The 19,972-nt window shown below is 47.4% G+C and overlaps 1 protein-coding gene across 3 annotated transcripts in view; it reads left to right on the top strand.

The window, feature by feature from the left end:
* ADARB1 (adenosine deaminase RNA specific B1) overlaps positions 1-19,972 on the top strand; it is a 78,828-nt gene that overhangs the window by 9,113 nt on the left and 49,743 nt on the right. For 2 of the 3 annotated variants that reach the window (XM_086751044.1, XM_086751045.1), the window contains exon 2: positions 15,301-15,337. The exons of the other annotated variant lie outside the window; for it this stretch is intronic. The gene's annotated coding sequence lies outside the window, so the exon portion shown is untranslated. The remainder of the gene's footprint in view (positions 1-15,300; positions 15,338-19,972) is intronic. 3 annotated transcript variants of the gene reach the window in all.

The following is a 19,972-nucleotide window of genomic DNA, read 5'->3' as shown; positions in this document are numbered from 1 at the left end:
TTAGGAGGGCTGGTCGACCCGAGGAGCCCAAGGCGGCGGTTGACTGATGGATCTGTCCGTCTCCTCCTGCGGGAGGGGCTGAAGCTGGAGGCGGGGGGGGGGGCTGTCGGGGAGCACAGTGGGCTGGGGGGGGTGTGTCCCCCCCCCGGTGGGGGGGTTGTCCCGTGGCTCCACGGGCGATGCCGCGGCTGTGCCGGCGTGGGCGGGAGCTCTCCGTGGTGCCGAGCCCGGCCGAGCGCTGCCCGTGGGGGCTCAGCATAGCGCCACAGGATGGGTTGGCTGGGGAGGGACCTTTAAAGCCCACCCAGTCCAGCCCCCCTGCAAGAGCAGGGACATCTCCAACCGGATCAGGTTGCTCAGAGCCCCGGCCAGCCTGGCCTGGAGTGCTGTTTTTTTGTAGCCCAGATAATACTCAGCATTATTACACACTATTCCCACCTCTGCTGTTCAGTTTCCGTTTCCTTTGGGCTCCTCGTGCATTTTTTTTCTCAGGCAAAACTGCCGGCTTTTTGTGTAGGGTTCAGTCTGATTTAATGGCCAGCATGTGCAATCTCAGTCTTAAGTGAACCACGATACTTCTGAGGCCGGTTTTGCCAGCCCTGTTATGAACGTATGTAGCTTCTCTCAGCATCAGGTGCCTGAAAAATGTGGTGGCCTTTTACAACAGGGTTACAGCATTGGTGGTCAAGGGACAACCAACTGACGTCATCTCCCTGGCCTTGTGCAAGGCATTTGACACCATCCCTCACGACATCCTTCTCTCTAAACTGGAGAGGCATGGGTTTGATGGACGGACCACTCGGTGGATAAGGAGTTGGCTGGATGGCCGCACTCAGAGTGGTGGTCAACAGCTCGAGGTCCAAGTGGAGACCGGTCACGAGTGGCGTCCCTCAGGGGTCCGTGTTGGGCCCGGCCCTGTTCAACATCTTTGTCAGTGACAGTGGGATCGAGCGCACCCTCAGCAGGTTCACCAGCGACACCAAGCTGTGTGGTGCCATTGACACGCTGGAAGGGAGGCATGCCATCCAGAGGGACCTTGACAGGCTGGAGAGGTGGGCCCGTGCCAACCTCATGAAGTTCAACCAGGCCAAGTGCAAGGTCCTGCACCTGGGTGGGGGCAGTCCCCGGCACAAATCCAGGCTGGGCAGGGAATGGATGGAGAGCAGCCCTGAGGAGAAGGACTTGGGAGTGCTGGTGGACGAGAAGCTCAACATGAGCAGGCAATGCGCCCTTGCAGCCCAGAAGGCCAACCGCATCCTGGGCTGCATCCCCAGCAGCGTGGGCAGCAGGGCGAGGGAGGGGATTCTGCCCCTCTACTCTGCCCTGGTGAGACCCCACCTGGAGTACTGTGTCCAGTTCTGGAGCCCCCAGCATCAGAAGGATGTGGACCAGTTGGAGAGGGTCCAGAGGAGGCCACGAAAATGATGAGAGGGCTGGAGCAGCTCTGCTGTGAGGCCAGGCTGAGAGAGCTGGGGCTGTTCAGCCTGGAGAAGAGGAGGCTCCAGGGAGACCTGAGAGCGGCTCCCAGTGCCTAAAGGGGGCTGCAGGAAAGATGGGAAGAAACTCTTCAGCAGGGCCTGGTGTGACAAGATGAGGGGTAATGGTTTCAAAACAGAGGGAGGTAGATTCAGACTGGATACAAGGAAAAAAAAACTTTTTACAGTGAGGGTAGGAGAACACTGGCCCAGGTTGCTCAGCGAGGTGGTGGATGCCCCATCCCTGGAAATATTCAAGGCCAGGTTGGATGAGGCTTTGAGCGACCTGATCTGGTGGGTGGTGTCCTTGCCCATGGCAGAGGGGTTGGAACTGAATGATCTTTAAGGTCCCTTCCAACCCAAACCGTTCCATGATACCACCAGTGGTGTCCTTGCTGGCTCTTTCAGCATAAGCCTGAGTTGTCCCTTGTTCTGCTTTCAATCAGTTCTTTCCTCAGTAACTCGTTCAAGAGGTTTTCTGTAAAACAAAGTTGGCTTTCTAGTCTTGTGCAAGTTTCCCTGATAGCTGTGAGCAGATTTTCTAAATAGCTGCTGTCGATTGCTTTAAGTGAATGTGGAGGAGACTAGAAATACATTTGATTCTTGCAGTAAAAACTCCGTTAAGGATTACAGCTATCGACTTACTCTCTTGCCAGAGTATCACCTGATCTATAGGACTGCTTGGACGAAGCAGACTACTTTGAATCCTAAAGGAAAAAAAAAAGCCAGTATTTTGAAGGTCATAGCTTTTATAGTGTAGTGGTAGAAAGCAGGGAAATAAATTGTTCCGGTAGCTTTCAGTGTAAGAGAGCTCCTCAGCGTTAGCTAATATTTTTTGATTTCATATTTGTGCGTGCATACCTTCCTTGCGTTCTTCCAGTGGTTTCTTGCCCAGGTTCGGTACATTGCCACAATCCAAAAGGGACATGAATCGTAAAACAAGTCGGTGTTAATCAGGACAGGCTACTCCCTTTGCCCGGGAAGAGGTAGGAAGCACTAACGCTGTCCATTTAGCTGCAGGCTGGCTCTGATTGAGAGACCCAGAAGAACACCTAGACAGTGAACTCTCCTGACGAAATGGGAGTGTTTAAAATGGTATCCTGCACTGCCAGGGTGAAGTGTTTGCTGCTCCTGCTGTTGAGCCATAACCATCGTCCTGTGTAGGTCTTACCTGCACCCATAACCAGCTCTTTGCCTGCGGAGCGGTGGGGCAGGTCAGCGGTGATGGCTGTCAGACCTGTGGCTGTCCCTCTGATGTGGAGCTGCGGTGGTTGTCCCGTGAAGCGTGGAAACAGCACAGCCCTCTGAGCGGTCTGAAAACAGCAGGAACGCCTGTATGTGCAGAAGTCCAGGCAGGTGAGTGTAAATGTGTATTTTTGCATCCACTGATACTCAGAATGCATACAAACTCCTCTTGCTCTGGCAGTTTGCTGGACTTCAGGTGCACGTCGTTCCGGCAGCACTGGCGGTGAATACTGTGTTAATGTGTGTGGCGGGATGGTTTGGAGTACACAACTCCTGCATCTACGTTAGGAGGCTGCTGGCGTGGCGTTCTTACGGGAGGTTTTCACCTCACGGAGCTGAGATCTTGGTTTGTTGTTTAGAGAACAGCTAACCCCTTGTATTTCTGAATGAATAGCTTCCTCTACTTCACAGAAAATGTGTGGGGTATGCAATATATATATATATATGAAATACATGCATATGTATAATTTTTTCTGTTCAGTACTTTCTCCAGAACAAAAATGCCAGCCTAAAAGCAATTTAGATACAGGAAAAGGGCACTGAAGTAGCATAATCTAAATTCCACTCAGCAGTGCGATTTCTTCACATATAGACCGACACGCTCCTTGTGCTCGTGACTGAGATCACTTAGGTAGGCTTGATTGCATTAAATGGATTGCGCTGAATGACTCTTTCACTCTCTAGTTCTGTTGTAGTGAACCTGAAACAAATTTTATGGCTGGAGTTGTTTGCTCCTCTGTGTCAGCGTGCCAGGGAAACGGAGGGTTTCCACCCCTGTTCCAGGAGCAGGTGCAGCACAGGCTGTACAGAAGCAGTACTCGTCCCTCTGTTAATCTGTTGCTGGGTTTGTAATTCTTGGGGAGCTATGATGGGGTGATCTTGAGACCTTACGTGTGTATTGGTGTATGCGTGGGAAGTGGTGGAGGTGGAGGAGGCCACAGAGATGATGGGAGGGCTGGAGCAGCTCTGCTGTGAGGCCAGGCGGAGAGAGCTGGGGCTGTTCAGCCTGGAGAAGAGGAGGCTCTGGGGAGACCTGAGAGCGGCCTCCCAGTGCCTAAAGGGGGCTGCAGGAAAGGTGGGGAGAGACTCTTCAGCAGGGCCTGGTGTGACAAGGGGTAGTGGTTTTAAAATAGAGGGAGGTAGATTCAGGTCCCTTCCAACCCAGACCATTCTGTGATCCTATGTGGTGGCAGGACAGGCACGTACGTGCCCTGGCAGGTGAGGAAATGGCAGTAGCGTCCTGTACCACAGCAGGCAGCCTGGATGGCAGTGTGGTTTTGGCTGGAGTGGATATGCAAGCAAGTATGGGAAAAAAAAAAAGAGACGTGGTGCTGTGGTTTCCAGAAAATCACAAGGAGGTGTCACTTTGTGCCCCAGGTGGAGGCCGGCTTCCCTCAGCTTTTCCATCCTTCCTTCCGTGGACAGCAGTAGACAGGGCTCGGGGCTGGCCGGCGGCTGGGTGCCACTCAGCAGCTGCCCTCCTACGGCACATGTTGGGTGCAGGCAGCTCTCTCCTCCTGGGGCCGCCTGGAAATGCTTTCTGAAAGGCTGTAGGAAAATGAAGGCCCTCCGGGCTCATCCAGTGTTGTCCTCGCTCTGCCATCGTTTGCGGGGTGTATCAGTTCTGCCTGAAAAGCGTCGATGATTTCTTGCCTTCGTACAAAAAGCCTCATTTGGTTCTGTACAGCGCTCCCTTCCAGGTCAGATAATTGCTTCCCGTTTTCCTTCTCCCCCCTGTACTTGGCACAGTCGTGCTCTGATTTGTTGTTAGACTGAGCAGCTCTTGGGAGACTTCTCTCGAAGTCCCGATGCCACGTGTCACCCCGTAGTCCTTCCCTATTTGAAATCACACCCATTTGCAAGAGATAGCAAAGATAGGCAGGGTCCTGTAGTCAATTTTGCCGTGCCTCCTGTGATGCTAAATTCTTGATATAAATAATTCTCTTCTATTGGTAAATTTTCCCCAACAAAATGTCCCCTCTGCCATGACTCCGTCCTGTTTGTTTTTAAGCCCTCTCATTGTGGAAGCCACCATCTTCTGTGCCAGACTAGTTAATTATTGTGGTGTTCTACCAAATACCGTATTGATTTATTTTTATTGATACGAGTGAGAATAACTCCACCTCTGTCGCTTCCCCATCTGACTGATGATGGCGACTGTTATGAAAGATGCGCAGTTTCTCGACCCAGGGACTCTGGCAAAAGCCATTTGAAAAATCTAGGTGAGACTTCTGACCAGTGCTTCAACTAACACACAGAGGAATTAATTCCCATCCAGAGTGGTTTTTTTTCTTCTGAAAATATAATTTTTGCATTTCCCACCATAAATATTTCTCCAGTTCGCACAGTTATAAGGCTGCATTGCTGATGAATCAGGTGAACGCTTTTGTGGATTCGAAACGAAGTCCCGTCCCAGCGAGCGGCGGTAGTGGCGGTGTAGACATCACAGCACCTGGGGAATACAGATGCTGGCAGCGGCACAGATGAAAGTGAGCACAGAGGTACTGATGTCGAGGAACTGATGTGGGAACAACAAAAAATCCCCACCAAGGTGTTGTAATTACTCTAAATTATATTAAAAATAGTATCTGAAGCTCAATACGTGTAATAGAAATACCAGTTCTCTCACCCATTATTAAGACTTGGATTTATTAACTTAAAAACCACGCAACTTCTATTTTTGTCCCCTTTTTTAAGACCAAATTTTTTTCACCCCTATTTTTTAGCATGACCACTAATACCTGTTACTACTGTAGAACAGTTTTGTGAGCAACCGCCACTGAAGTAACTCTAACCGCCTGCTTTCAAGGGAAACTAATAAACTTGGAGAGGACTCTTGTCTGTAAGTGTGCAAAGGGTGGAGAAACCGCCCGCCAACAAAAATAAATGGAAGGGGGCAGCTTTTGGCACAAGAACCAAGAAATTAGCTAGCTAGGAACCGATTTACAGAGGAGAGCCAACCCCAGCGTTCCCGTGAAGTTATAAGACACTGGTGCTTTGGAGAAACAATGCCCCAGCTTTTGTAGAGAAGTACTTCTGTTCACGCCTTGCCATTTCATGGGTTTGGTTTTTGGGATCATCTGGATCCTGCGTTCAGGGTTTTGCTGGACATTTTAGGCACAAAATCTGCTAGCCACGAGTCGTAACTTCAGCTTCGGCGTGTGCCAAGCGCTGCGTTTGGTCTTAAACGCTGTATTTTACGTTTCCTTCTGTTTTTGTTGGAATAACCTGAATATTAGTAGTTTGAAATATAAGCCAGCCTTCGCCCCACTGCGGAGGGAAAAGCACAGCCTGAGGGTTGAGGGCACTGCATCGTCACGTCTGCCAGCTCGGTAAGCACCCGCGCGGCTGCGGCTGCACCGAGGGCTGCAGCAGCTCCAGACGTGGGTAAGCTCCTGGTACCCAGCTACAGCAGGCGATGCAGCTGAGATGCTCCTGGAAAAAAAGCACCAGGAGTATGGGAATCTCCGTGCTCTGGGAAGCCTCGCGGTGCCGGACATCAGCTCAACAGCCGGGCAAGGTGGGGTTTTGGGCGTAAGCTTCTCCCAAGAAGCGTTTTACGTTTCATACGGACTAGTGCAGTGAATTATTTCAACTCACATCTTGACCATCTGTGTTTCTGTTCAAAATTGCAGTCTTTTAGTTGAATTGTTTCAGCCCTAGTATTTAAAATTTTTTTTTAATGGACCTTCTCAAAAACATAAAGCTAAGAAAAAATTTGCTCTGTATCTGGATTTCGTCACTGACTGATTAATTCTCCCCCTCTTAAACATAGGTAGCTTCAGATTTCTCCTGCTAGGAGATTTCTTTGGGGCCACTTTGTGTAATTTAGTTAGTAGATAAAGCAGACGTAAGTATTTCTGCTCTCATTAGCCTAATTTCCTTTGGCTATCAGGACCAACCTTTAATGCTCAGCAAGAGCTCTTTTATTATCTGAGAAGGTATTTGTCAAATTTTATCTGAACTCAAAAAGACTCGGGAAAATGAGTGTATGAGTTACCTGCTGACAGCTCGGCCTGTGGGTTTAGTGGATCAGAATTGCCTTCTATAGTTTTAAGTCTCCGTCTTGAGAGACTCCCAAGTTTTCGGCCAGTTGCCCTCGGCTGTGCTTTCTCCTCAACAATCACAGCACACAAGACTTTTTCGAAACTTTTTCTGTACACAAGTAACGCGAGCCAAGGCTCTGTTCTGGACGTGCCATCCTGACCTGGGTCACGCCAGCATCCTCCTCCTCCCTCCCTCTTCTCCTGCCCTATCCAAAATCTACTCGGCGTTTCCCTTGCTGGTCTTGTCAAACTCAAGGATGCATCACAATTTCTTGAGCATGGAGGTGGTGAGTACTGTTTCTGCACAACGTGGCTGTAAAATGTCTAATGTTCTGTGATGGCAAACACTCTGCCCACACAGCGGAGTGGTGATGGAAGTCGGATTTTACACCATACGTGTGGTTGGTGTTTTCGTTTAACATACAGATATTTAGTACTGAATAGCATGAGGAATGACTCCGGAAGGGACAGTTTGAGTCAGTCATGTGTTAAAGAGATCCCTGGCAGCCAGCTGCCACTGCCGGGTCCCAAGGAAGGCTTCCAGAAACTCAGAAGACCGGGAGTCGAGCCCTTTCAAAAGTCAGCTTGCCGTTCTTCAAATCTGCTCGTATTTGTAGTGGAGAAAAGCAGAAATGTGATTTTTAGAAGTGAAAGGTAACACATTCATATTCTTAGAAGTCCAGCAGCTGGTTCTTCCAGAAATATTGCACTGGTGAGAGACACACGCAAAAATCCTGGGAGCCGCCACCAAGGAAACGCAGACTGTTGGCGAGACTTGAGCTACAAACAAGGGATGCTCCGTGTTCGGCTTGCAGGCTGCTGCCTGCTCTCCCTGCGTGCTGGGACGGCCTGAGAGAGGCCTTCTGCCGGGAAGAAAACCCAATTTAAGATGCAGGCGCTGTTTTTCTGGCTCCCTGCTGCATTGAGGCAGTTCGCGTATCGCCCTTCCCTCGCCGTGTGTGGCAGAGCACCCCGAGCACAAAATGGGTGTACACGCAGGGAAGCAGTGAGAAAACAACTGACCTGGAAACGTGATTTCCAGCTAATCGCGTCCACGTCCTTTGCTCAGGAAAACAGCATGATTCAAGTTTGCTCTGCCCTCTTTTAACTTCCCTCTGCATGGAGGTCCTGTAACGTGCCAGTTAAATCCAAAGGATTAAAGAGCTCTGAAATCCTCCCGATTTAAACGCACAACATTTGTTTTAAAAATAATAATAGAAAAGCATGCACCGGCAGCGAGCGCGAGCTCCCCGCTTGAACAGAGCGATGGCCAGGATGGCAGAGTACTCGCTGCTGCTGTTGGTACTCGCAGAGAGTACTCGCTGGCCCGGCTTTTGGTACACCCTTGCAATCCACGATTTTTGTTTCCCTGGTTTAGTTTGTGTTTCCTGGCTTTTTGTGCACGGCGGATGCAGTTTTACCTGGTGGGGGAAGCTGTTGGCGAGCTGCGGGCTGATGGAGAATAGTTAGCATCGCAACTCCTGTCAAAGGCTAAGCCCAGAATGTGCACAGGCAACATCTGTGTTTAGCCCTGCTTCCAGCCTCTGTTTTATCTTGGTGGTTGTGCTCTTTTTATTGAAGTTGCAGCACCCTCTTCTGCTGTTTTCTCTTCATATAGGTGCTATAAACTGCAACCAAGTTGCCTTCTAATCTCCTCACTGATAAAATTAATAGAATTCGTTGGCTGGCCCTCTTAAAATGTTTTTACCTGCAGTCATTTGTGTGTGGATGGGTACCTCTGTGCCCCTGGGATCTTGTCGACAAGACAGGGGTTTTTCATCTCCTCCGTGTCACGCGTCCGCTGCCGGGTGCAGATAGGTAACCCCGCTCTCACTCAGTGCTCTACTTGGAAGTCCAGCTATAAATCCCGTTGGTTCGTCAGGCTGGTTAGCACCAGGCGGCTGGAAGCAGCTGACGGCAGCGATTTGCTTTCCTGCCTGGCAGCAGCTCCGCCATCCCATCCTGCGTTTAAAGGAAGTCTGTGGAGAAGGTGTGTTCTTTCGGAGGTCCCGAAACAGCAAACGTAATGTGTAAGGGCTGTGGGGAGTGACTTCCCCTGGTAAAGGCTGGAGAAGATGTTCATGCGTCCTTGACGTAATCTCATGGGTTTGAACACTGCTAAACCGAGTTACAAGTATTTTGCATCTTTTTACTAAACATTGATATCTGAGGCATTTTTCGGGAGTCTGATGTTAAGGTACAGAATGTCCATGTAGCTCACATGCATCTTATCTTTGCCCCTGGGAGGAAGTAAGAACGGAAACAACTGGCCTGCCTTGTTCTGAAGTCTTAAAAATATTGCTGCTGTTCAAATGAAGAAAGATTTGTGCCTGGCAATCCCAGGCACAAATCCAGGCTGGGCGGGGAATGGATTGAGAGCAGCCCTGAGGAGAAGGACTCGAGAGTGCTGGTGGACGAGAAGCTCAACATGAGCAGGCAATGTGCCCTTGCAGCCCAGAAGGCCAACCGCATCCTGGGCTGCATCCCCAGCAGCGTGGGCAGCAGGTCGAGGGAGGTGAGTTTGCCCCTCTGCTCTGCCCTGGTGAGACCCCACCTGCAGCGCTGCGTCCAGCTCTGGAGCCCCCAACATCAGAAGGACATGGACCAGCTGGAGAGGGTCCAGAGGAGGCCACGAAGATGATGAGAGGGCTGGAGCAGCTCTGCTGTGAGGCCAGGCTGAGAGAGCTGGGGCTGTTCAGCCTGGAGAAGAGGAGGCTCCGAGAAGACCTGATAGCGGTCTTCCAGTGCCTCAAGGGGGCTGCAGGAAAGGTGGGGAGAGGCTGTTCAGAAGGGCCTGTTGTGATAGGACAAGGGGTCATGGTTTTAAAATAGAGGTGGGTAGATTTAGATTGGATATTAGGAAAAAAATTTTTACATTGAGGGTTGTAGAGCACTGTCCCAGGTTGCCCAGAGAGGTGGTGGATGCCCCATCCCTGGAAACATTCCAGGCCAGGTTGGCCGGGGCTCTGAGCAACCTGATCTGGTTGGAGATGTCCCTGCTGCTGGCAGGGGGGTTGGACTGGATGGGCTTTGAAGGTCCCTTCCAACTCTAACAAGTCTAAGATTTGCAGTCCTCTGGTATATGCTGAACATATCTAGACCAAGCACGCAGGAGGTTTTCCAGATATTTTTTTCAGGCTGTGTTAAGCAGAAACCCACAGTCAGTTACCACGGCAGAGACAACAGCTTTCAGCCGCTTTCTCAGTTGGTGCAGAAACATCCGTGTCTTAGCGGAGCATCTTCCAGTGCTCAAATTGGTCCGTGCAGGTGGGACGGCTGGGTTGTCCCGTCCTCGCCGGTCCTGTAGCCTGAGTTCTTGTCCACAGTCTGTCTGTAGTCTGTAATCTTTTTCTTGTAGCTGTTGTCTAAAAAGTACTCAGGTGGAACAGAGAAATTGCTTTCAATTCGTTTCTTGAATTCCTTTGTATTTCAAAAGTTGCTGCTTAGTCTCGAGTTCCCACTATTGTACTCTTTCAGTTTGACTAGTGTTCGAACAGCTAAATGAGTAACGTCAGTGCTTAAACATTAGCTGCAGTGACATCACAGGAAACTAGATTAAAGCCTAGATCCCCCTCAAGACAGTTACGGTAGTTTTGCTCATGTGAATTCCTTTGGCTTCAGTCGCGTTCTCTTCTAAGGTAGCTGCTCTTATACGTGGGATATCGTGTTCCTGTGGAAAGGAGCGTGAAAATCTTTGATTTTTGAAATCGTGTTGTTTTGGTATTGAAATTTTACATTGAGGCTTTAGGCTGACGTAAATAACCATTACATCAACACACTGTTCAAACGTAGGGATCACAAAATTAAAAATCAGAAATTAAAAACTCCTTGCTGATATTATGTGAATGTGTGAAACCATATTTTGGTGAGAGAACACTTGAAAGAATAATTTACGTCTGTATTTGTTCCTGAACAGGTTTGACTCTTTGAGTGCTCCAGAATGAACGGTAAATGCAGTCTTACCTGCAGAAAAAGCAGTGATGGCTTGGATATTGCTTCCTGGAGTAGCATTTTTTTTTTTTCCAGGGGATACTAACCTCATTCCTGTTGTGTAATAGCTGCTGAATTTTCGTAGCTCTTGAAGTGTTGGTGAACTTGGCTTCAGTGTCTTACAAACAGATACTTTCTGCACATAAGTTCGTGGTTTGGATTTGGGCTATTATTTTGTTAATTCAGACTGATAAATGAAGGTAGGTACCATGATACATATAAATTGTTTATTCGTGTTTAGATGGAAAAAAAACTATTTCCAGAGGAAAATCCAGTTCTGTAGCTGTGCTCTTGAGCTGAGTTTATAGTTTCTGGCAGAGATGCCTCCCCTTTGTCTATGAAAAGACGTCGTGTCTTCTAATGCGGTAGTTTTCCGGGGTCAGGAGCAAAATCTGCCATGAAGGCACCTCTTCCTCGTGTTCTCTGGGAGAATGGGAGGAGAGGAAGAGCGGGACCAACGTCCTAGTAGCTGGTCTCAAACTGGAGGCACCCTTCCTTTTGGAAGCTGGTGCTGGTGGCTGGAAGCAGGAAGGATCCCTAGTTGAAGGAGAAGATGATGGTATGGAAGAATATCAGGGGGGACCAATTCTAGAAATGAAATACAACCAACCACCAAGTCGCAGTCAGCTGTATTTGCATGGCAGCCGGAGTGTGTTGGCACTCGCTTGGGTCCCAGCAGAGGAGTGGGTGGATAGTTTAGGCTGGACTAAAGGTTTTTTGCAGTTTCTTACCTTGATCTGAGGTTGAGAGACTGAAGCAAGTCTATTTTAACTAATAAAAACCCCTAAACTGTAAATCAGTTAGCAAAACCAGTGGCTGTGTCTGCACACCGAGTGTGCGTACCATCTTTTGAGTTTCTTCCTTGACCTCTCTGTGAGACGTCTTGGCACAGCCTGCATCGGGACGTGAACTGAGCAAAAGTGAGCTGAGCAATGCCAGTGGCTTTCCACCTCTAAGCAGTGCTCTTTCCTGAGCCAGCGTTAAAATTGGATGGGCAGAGGGTGCTGGATTTAATATACCTGTGGTTTTTGTCACGTGGACGCGTGCAGTTGCGATGCCTCAGCAGCTTACTTGTGTTTTTCAACACCAGAAAAGTAAAATACATAGGAAAGTGAATATGTAAAGGTTGGAGTTAGTGGTTTTTTGTCCTGTCCACGTGGCTGGTGGTGAGTGCCTCCAGACAGTCACCTTGCGTTTGGGTGGTTCTTACAGGTTTGTGTCTCCAGATGGGACCTCCTGTCCCTTGTGAGTGGCTGTTTTGGAGGTCTCTGGGATTGGCCGTACTATTGTCCCCAAAATCTTACAGGAATGGGCGAATGGCTCCTGGGACGGGACAGGGCGTTATTTGAGCAAGGTGGCAGTGAGTTGCAGTTGCAGGACTCCCACCACCTCTGCAGCCAGAGAGGCCTTCATTGCCTTCAGGCAAGGAGATCATTGCTTAAGGAGAGCCCTGAAATCTTTCTCCTGTCTCAAATCTTTTAGGACTAGTTGTTCACCAATGAGGACCTCAAAATTTTAGCTGAATGCACTTCTCAGTGTCTTTCTCCTCAGGAAGTTTTCAAAGGGCTGGTGGATTATCCCTGAGAAACTGAAGGTGCTGCACCGTGAGATGCAGTCTGTGTAATGATGTTAGTCATCAGGTGTCTGATTCAATTCTCGTTGTGTGAATAAAGCCTTGAAACGCTTTCGCTTCAGCTTTCAAAAGTTAGTATTTTCAGAAAGTCCTAAACATCCGGCATGACCTGTTCTTCAGATGGCTATGAAGTATCCTTTGCTGCCCTGGGAGAAATCATGTTGGGTGCGTTTCTGAACTTTTTTTTGGATGAGTAAGCTCACTAATTGTTTTTAGAAATAAAGCTGATTGGAAGTTGCTTGATTTCCATCTCCATGTTCTGTTTTTGGTGGCTGGAGCTGGGCGCCCGTGATTGAAGCTGCTGAAGAGCTGAGGAGGTTGTGGGGAGGCAGGCTGGCCAAAGCTCTTCTCCTGGCTCTCTCCTTTGTGTGGCTCCTCTGAAAGCCCACTTCTCTGTGGGAAGCTGGCCGTGGCAGCACACAGAACGCGTGTAGCGTGTATATACATCTGTAACGCGTGTATCTTAGGTATAACACTGTTGTGATGGCCAAGTGGAGAGCTGTGGTGAGTGCTGCTCAGCTGCTCTGCCAAACATTGTCTGTATTTGTTTTGCTTTTTAGTTCTTATTCCAGCCATGATGAAGAAGAACTCTTGTTTTTTGAAGTCTTTGTTTTACTCCAATCTGTGGCAGGAAGATAAACCTGTACTAGAAGGACAGTTGTTGTTTCACGAGGGAAGCGAATGCCAACGAAGCGGTGTGCACATCTCTCTTCAGGGCCTGCTTTCTGACACTCCTAAGGCACTAAGAATTGGTTTACTGATGATTTTTTGGGGAAAGTAACGATGTGGAGATGCTGAGGGGAGGTGCTGAGCTCCCAGAGGAGCCCCTTCTGGCAGGTGAACACCGATCTCCCTGCAGAAGTTGGTGGGGAATCACATGAAGGCTCCAGTAAGCCCCGGAATATCCATCTGCCGCCAGGCAACACTGGAGATGAGAGGTTTGTTCCTGCTTTTTCTAACATAGTGCTATTTCCCTTTTCGTTTCCCATTTTTTTCTGGTTTAAGGTGTTACAAGTCTCATTTTTTCCTCCTTCCTTCACTCACGTATGCTTTTGAGCAGTACTATAAAACCATTCCTTCGCCGTCCTGCCTGGGGCTGGTTCTTACCCTGTAAAAATGTCTGCGGGTGCCGACAGATACGGAATTCTTGCCCTTCGTGGTAAACCTGTTTTAATTCCCCAGTCTCACGAGTGGTGCTTGTTTAGTTTCTCTGAAACTCGGTGAAGTTGGGTAATATGGCATATAAGGAATAGAATTTATAAAAGAACTCAAATGTTATCCTAATGGAAAAACTTAGTTAAAAATTACTAGCAGTGTATTGTCTCAGGATTAATTATAACTTTATTTAAAGCAGTGCTCGTGTAGAATGAGAATTATCAAAACCTAATTTGAAAAAAAAAGAAATCTTTCTTTTTTTTTTTTTTTTTGTGGATGTTGCCACAAATACTGGAATTTCACATGACACGTAGTTTATAGCTCATGTTCTAAGGGTTGGGAAGAGTTTTTGTTGTGGATATGGGGCTACTAGATTGGGAAAATATTAAAGGAAGTGGTAAGTTGTTGTGCTGTAAATACTGTATCCCCATTTGGTGGACTTGAATATAGCCCACTGCAGCGTGGGGAGCTGACGGCAGTTGCTGCCGCGTTGGGTTCTCCTGGCTTTTCTACTGCTTCGTGCTGAGACCAGCGTATTATTGGCAAACGCCGCCATGAAGTACTGGGGAAAATGAAATGTCTTTGGAAAAAAAAAAACGATGAGTGGATTAACGCGACCTTCTGGGGTATGGATGTGCAACGTTGCGGCAGACCCCTTCGCGTCTAACGCAAAGCAGCGTCAGGTACGCTGTGGGCGCTGCTCCCTTTGTGTTGTCCGTAGCTGCGCTGGGCCTGCTGCGCAACTGAAATTTGGCGAGTTTGTGCAGGGGGCCAGCCCCCTCTTGTGGGCCGCCTAACACCAGGTTCTGTCTTTCCAGGGGGCAAATACCAAAATCCTGCACTGCGCAGGTGGTGGCCCCGCTCTGATGGGCTGTGCGCCGCCTGTGTGGTTTTGCAGAACTGAAATACTCTGCTTTGGAGCAGCTGCCGTGATTTCTCGAACCGTTTTAGAACAGCCTATCTTCACTTTGATAAAGTCACGTAAATATTTTCTTATAACTAGGAGGCCATCTGTAAAAATAAACCCATCTGTTCCTGACTGAACAGCCGTGTGGTTTATGTGTGTTTATGGAAATAAAAGAAAATTTCTTGCAGCGTTAGTCCTTCCTGTTATCCTGTGTCCTTCGTGCCCTACATCTGCCATTTCTTTCCCACACCACTGCTGGCTGTCGAGGGAATTTCCAGTTTTGCGGACACTTTGGGGAGAATGCAAACTGATGCCGGTAGTGTTGAGAAAAAGGAGATTGGAGCGTCAGGTGTTGTGTATATGGATTAAAGTCAACTGCTAAAAATCGAATTTAAAATCTACATTTGAAAAGGAATTCTAAAATTCTTGAGATTTGCTTGCAGGATAAGTTGGCTGTGATTCCACAGAAGTTGATTTTAATTTTAAGCCATTATCAGCCAAATTTTGTGCTGACTGTCTTGGCTGGAAGGTGCAGAGATTGCAGATTGGGTTCTGCCGAGAGGCTGCTCGTGCCTCTGGGATGTTTCTCCTGGCCTCACATACTAAGCAGCTTCAGTCTTGATTTATTTTATTTTATTTTTTTTCTTTCCAACCAGGAATGTCCAGAATTGTTTCTCCCCCTCCCTTTGCTGAGGTTTCAAGGGAGCTGGCTCCGTGACTGCGTATAGGCAGTAGGGACTATTCTTACGGAATCGGAAACGCGTCCCTTTTCAGTTCAGGAGCTGCCATTTGTAATGCAGTTACGTACGTCAAAGAAAAAAGTGCTAACGGTGTTTCCTCTTCTTGCAGGTTGCAGAATCAGCATGTGTCTCTCGTAGTTAAAAAGGTAAGCAGATGACCGTGTTTGCAGGTGTCTCCCAGATTCTTTGTTGTCTGATTGATGCGTTCAGATCATAAGTTGGAGGAGAGAAGTTCTCTCTCCTCCATTTAAGGAGTTATTTAAAACTTTATTTCATACGTCACTTTTATTTGTGTTTGTACACTAAACCCCTTCAAAGATACTGGGTCAGTACAGTTTGAAAATAGAGCAAATACTGGTAAGAAATATCAGACTGTATCAAGTCGATGGACGTGTTACAAAAAATTACGCTTCTGACTGCAAATTTTTATCCAGTCCGTGTTAATAAAATAAACATGTAATGCTGGCATGTAGGACTTGAGAGCTGGAGTACTGGAGATGATCTCGATAACTCTTTGTGGTGGGAAAGGAGGAAATGTGTCCCATTTGTAATTTGTCTCCTAACACCAAACATCACCCTACCTGCATGACTCTTTTTTTTTTTTTTTTTCCCTTTCTATGAAATAACTTCAAGATCTTTGAGACTTTTTTAACCTCCTTTAAAACGATTTCAGATTTTCCTTCCAATTAGCTCTTATTTTCCTTAGCACCACTGGGTAGCTGCATCTGTTATTGTTTAAATGATGACTAAAATACTGATGTTACTTACGGAGAGATTGCGTCTGCTCAGTTCTCCTCTCTGGATGGTTACCACTTTTGCCTTGGAAGCACGTCTTAAATATGTTTCTGACAGTGGTGGGTATTTGAAGAGTCCTTCAGAAAGAATGTACGTTAAAAATCAGATGTTCAGGCCTCAGAGTAAACCAGTAAGAAGGATACAGACGAAGAAGGATCCGAACTTCATAATAAATGAGAAGGATTCAAACTTCATAATAAATAGATGTTCCAAAATAGTTTACTGTAGAATAAATCTGCAAACATGGTAAGTTATTTCTAATTTGGACTTCCTTGGTGAAGGGAGCGATAGATGTAAAATCAATTCTGGATGTAGAGTAACAGTAGATGGTGCTGTTGGAGTGGATTTAATCACCGGACGAGTTCAGCTGCAGGCTGAGGTGTGCCGTATCAAAGCTCCTGGGGCTCCTGGTGTGCAGCCAGCGGCTTTGTGTTTCGAGATTCACTGTGCCAAGCAAATGCTCAGGCTGTAATTAGCCTATACAAATTGTAGCTAATGCTGCTAATTTCTGTTCATTCTTGCTGCACCAAACTTGAAGGAAAACTGACGCTTGGCCTGTAATGCCATCCTGGTGCTTGAAAAGTACATGAATTCCTCACAATTACATGTGAGGAAAAAAAAAAATCGCTAAGAGTGCTTACAAAATACGGTGTGTGACGTAAGCTGATCAAGGTGGCCAAATCTGCAAGTAAATGAGATTTGCAAGGATGTTTTTGCGGCGTAGAGATTTTAATGCTATATATATATATAAAAAAAAAGTTGTAGTGAGTTTCTTTTGTGTTCTGTGATCAAACTCTTTTTGTCCTCTTTCTCCTTTCCCCAGCAGCTTTGCAATTTACCTGATTTGAAGTGAGTCTGGTGGGTACCTAAAGATATGATAGGTTCTTGCTGTGAGTTTTGTGGAGAGTGCTGGGTGAAGGAGACACTTGCTAAGTGGTTCATCTGGCAGAAGGGCTGCAATGTGGTCTCCAACCTGGATGGGAAGGGACTAGAGATGCCACAGCTACAGGGTCTCCAGGTGGTACTTACAAATATTTAGCCACAAAACCCCGTCTATCACAAACCATAAATCCACAGAAATTTAGGCTGGCTTTGTCCCAGTGCCCTAGGTGTTAGAGAAGCTAGTGAGCTTGCTGTGTAGCTCCTGGTCTCCCTTGGGTTAGTCAGTCTGTTGTTTTGATGGAGGACATCTCAGTTGATGTTGGTCTCATTTCCCAAGTAACTAACGATAGGACAAGAGGAAATAGCCTCAAGTTGCAGCAGGGGAGGTTTAGATGGGATATTAGGAAAAATTTCTTTAGTGAAAGAGTAGCAGGCACTGGAACAGGCTGCCCAGAGCAGTGGTGGAGTCACCGTCCCTGGAGGTGTTCAAAAAATGTGTAGACATGGCACTTCAGGACATGGTTTAGTGGGCATGGTGGTGTTGGATTGACGGTTGGACTTGATGATCTTGGAGGTCTCTTCCAACCTTAATGAATCTGTTCTATTCTATTCTAGTTCTTTAGTGTCTCTGCATTCCTGATTCAGTGATGCGGGTGAGATGGATGTGTGGGTACGTAACGGAATTCCCCCTGGGAGTTAATTGCTTTTTCTTTCGAGAGAAGGCAGTCCAGTTTCTCCTCTCTGCCTCTGTGGGCATTGAATCTGTGAAATACAAGATGTTGCGGGTTTTACTGCTTCCACGGTACACGTTAAAGCTATATGTCGCTTTTTTTGTTCTGGTGTGTCGCGTTTGCCTCCTTGCAGTCAGCTGTTACCCTGCTTTGTTCTAACCATGCAGACTTTGCAATATATTTACGGATATTGAATATTTAATCTCATGCATATTGCAGATTGCGTATTTTTTATTTACTAAGTCTGTCGTTAATGTGCCATCTGCAAATGAATGCAGTAGGTCACTAAGTTCCTCTCCAAAGGCCATTATGTACGTTCCTTAATCAGAAGTCAGATGTTAGATACTTTTTTCTCTATGGAAAGCTGTCATCCTTCAAGCTAAAATTACATCGGATCTTCTTGCTGATTCTCGTACCCCAGAGTCACTTCGCCCTGGGGAGCAGTGGCCGGTAGAGCAGGAACTGCTTTGGAGAGGAGAGCTACAGGAGCGAGTTGGAGGAGTCTTTTTTTCAGTCTTTATACCCATCATGCACAGCTTAATGTGTATTGAAATGTCAGACTGGGCCTGAAACCGTTAATTAGTGAGGTGCAAAACCACTAACTTTGGTCTTGAATTAGGTCTGGTCAAATGGGAAAGTGCTCACGCTGACGCTGGAGCTGTGGACTTCACTGGGCTTTCCTTGATGTCCACCTTAATCTTGCCATGACCGTGTAGACCTGTTGGGATGTAGCATGACAGGGCCTGATGTCAGACTGTCGTCACTTTTAAATGAGGCTATTTCTGGTTTCTGTGAAGGGAGAAATCTTGCTGTATTAATGCCTCTGGTCTGTGAGCCCAAGTATTTAGTAGAAGAAGGAGAGATGCTGGAAGCGTAAGAAAGCGCCTGAACTTATGTCTACTGTAAAGGAAGATCACACCTTATTGCCCCAGGGAAGACTGATTTGGGGAGTTGGTCTTAGATGATGGTGGAACTAGTTTCCTCCTGGCCTTCTTGGTTGTGGTGAACACGTGGTAGCTTGACCATGGCATTGGTGGCTTGTTCCACCATGGCAAGTTCTTCATTTTAAATTGTGTAAACTGAGCACCAGTTGTCCTGTGGTTATTTCTTTGTCTTCAGTAGTGTCCATTAACACAGATGTGGAAGTAGAACTTCAGCTCTTCTGAAGTAAGTGAGGAAGTTTGCAGCCCTTAGTGCTTAGGCTTCCTGCAGAAATAATTTCAGTCTACAAGTTAACTCGGTCTCAGAAGCTTTCCGTCACAGACTGGAGACGAAAAAGCTGGTCCTTGGGATCTGGAGAACAAGTGCCAGCAGAGGGAGCAGGAGGTGGAGAGGTTGGGCTCCTTCTTAGCAGGTCAACCCAGTCCCAGCGGTGAGCGTTTTGGTTTTGGCTAGTGAAGTGCTGCTAATGGGAGATGCCAGCGGCAATGTTCTTCCAAAGATGCCCATCTGGCTAGTTGTAAAAACATGATGTTCCATTTAAGTCGTCTACCAGAATTTGTCAAAATTTGATCATGTGCTCTCTTCCAAAGAGCCAAGAGTGAAGGTCTGAGAGGAGGTGGAGGTGACTTGTCAGAGAAGTCTCCTCACTCTGGTACCACACTGAAGAAACTTACGGAGCTTGCACCTGCAGACAACCCGTGCTGGAAGGTGGGTTTTGTCCTGCGAACTTTAATCTGCAGGCGGGATTCAAGGATAGCTGCAACCCCCCGTCCGTGCTGCTGGTCCACAGGACCCGCAGGATGAACCTGTGTTCGGCTGGCTGCTCAAACTGGGGAAACAGGGCACTATCCCATTGTCCCAGAATGTCACATGTTGCTTTTTTGTTTGTAGAAGAGCTGGAAAAGGCCACAGTTAAATGTTGGCATTGGGAAGTCTCTCAGTAAGAGTCGGCACACAAACCCGTGTGTGGAAAAAGCGCGGCTCAAACGTTGCTTTTTGAGATTTGCGTATTTGTGTATTCCGGCTGTCCACAGGGATATTTTGTGCATTTCTAGGCAGTGTATGAAATGCGTAACTAAGAACACGAGAAACAATTACAAAGGATGCTGGAGGCATCTTGGCTTCATGCACTGGGATGTATAAACGTTTCCTTGCTTACGGCTCTCCTTGTTCCTGAGATATGTATAAGACCAAAAAGTTGCCCTTGTTTTTTAATAACAAAATAAAAATAAATTTGCCTTGCCACACCAGTAGTGAGGATGTCTTTGATATTGTCCTTTAAAGAAAAATGTCCTTCCTTGTCCCTCTCGCTTACCGAAGGGTTAATTATCACCCGTGCCTCTTGCGGTGGGTAGGGATGAGCTGCAGCGTTTGTTCATCTTTGTTCGTCGGACTGTGCATCCCTGCATCCCGCGCTTGGAGGAACGGGCC

Source organism: Chlamydotis macqueenii, chromosome 6 (genome assembly GCF_036417535.1).
Source record: "Chlamydotis macqueenii isolate bChlMac1 chromosome 6, bChlMac1.mat, whole genome shotgun sequence".
Classification (NCBI taxonomy): Eukaryota; Metazoa; Chordata; class Aves; order Otidiformes; family Otididae; genus Chlamydotis; species Chlamydotis macqueenii.
Note: the sequence above shows the minus strand (reverse complement) of the source record. Positions and strands in the feature narration are given on the sequence as shown.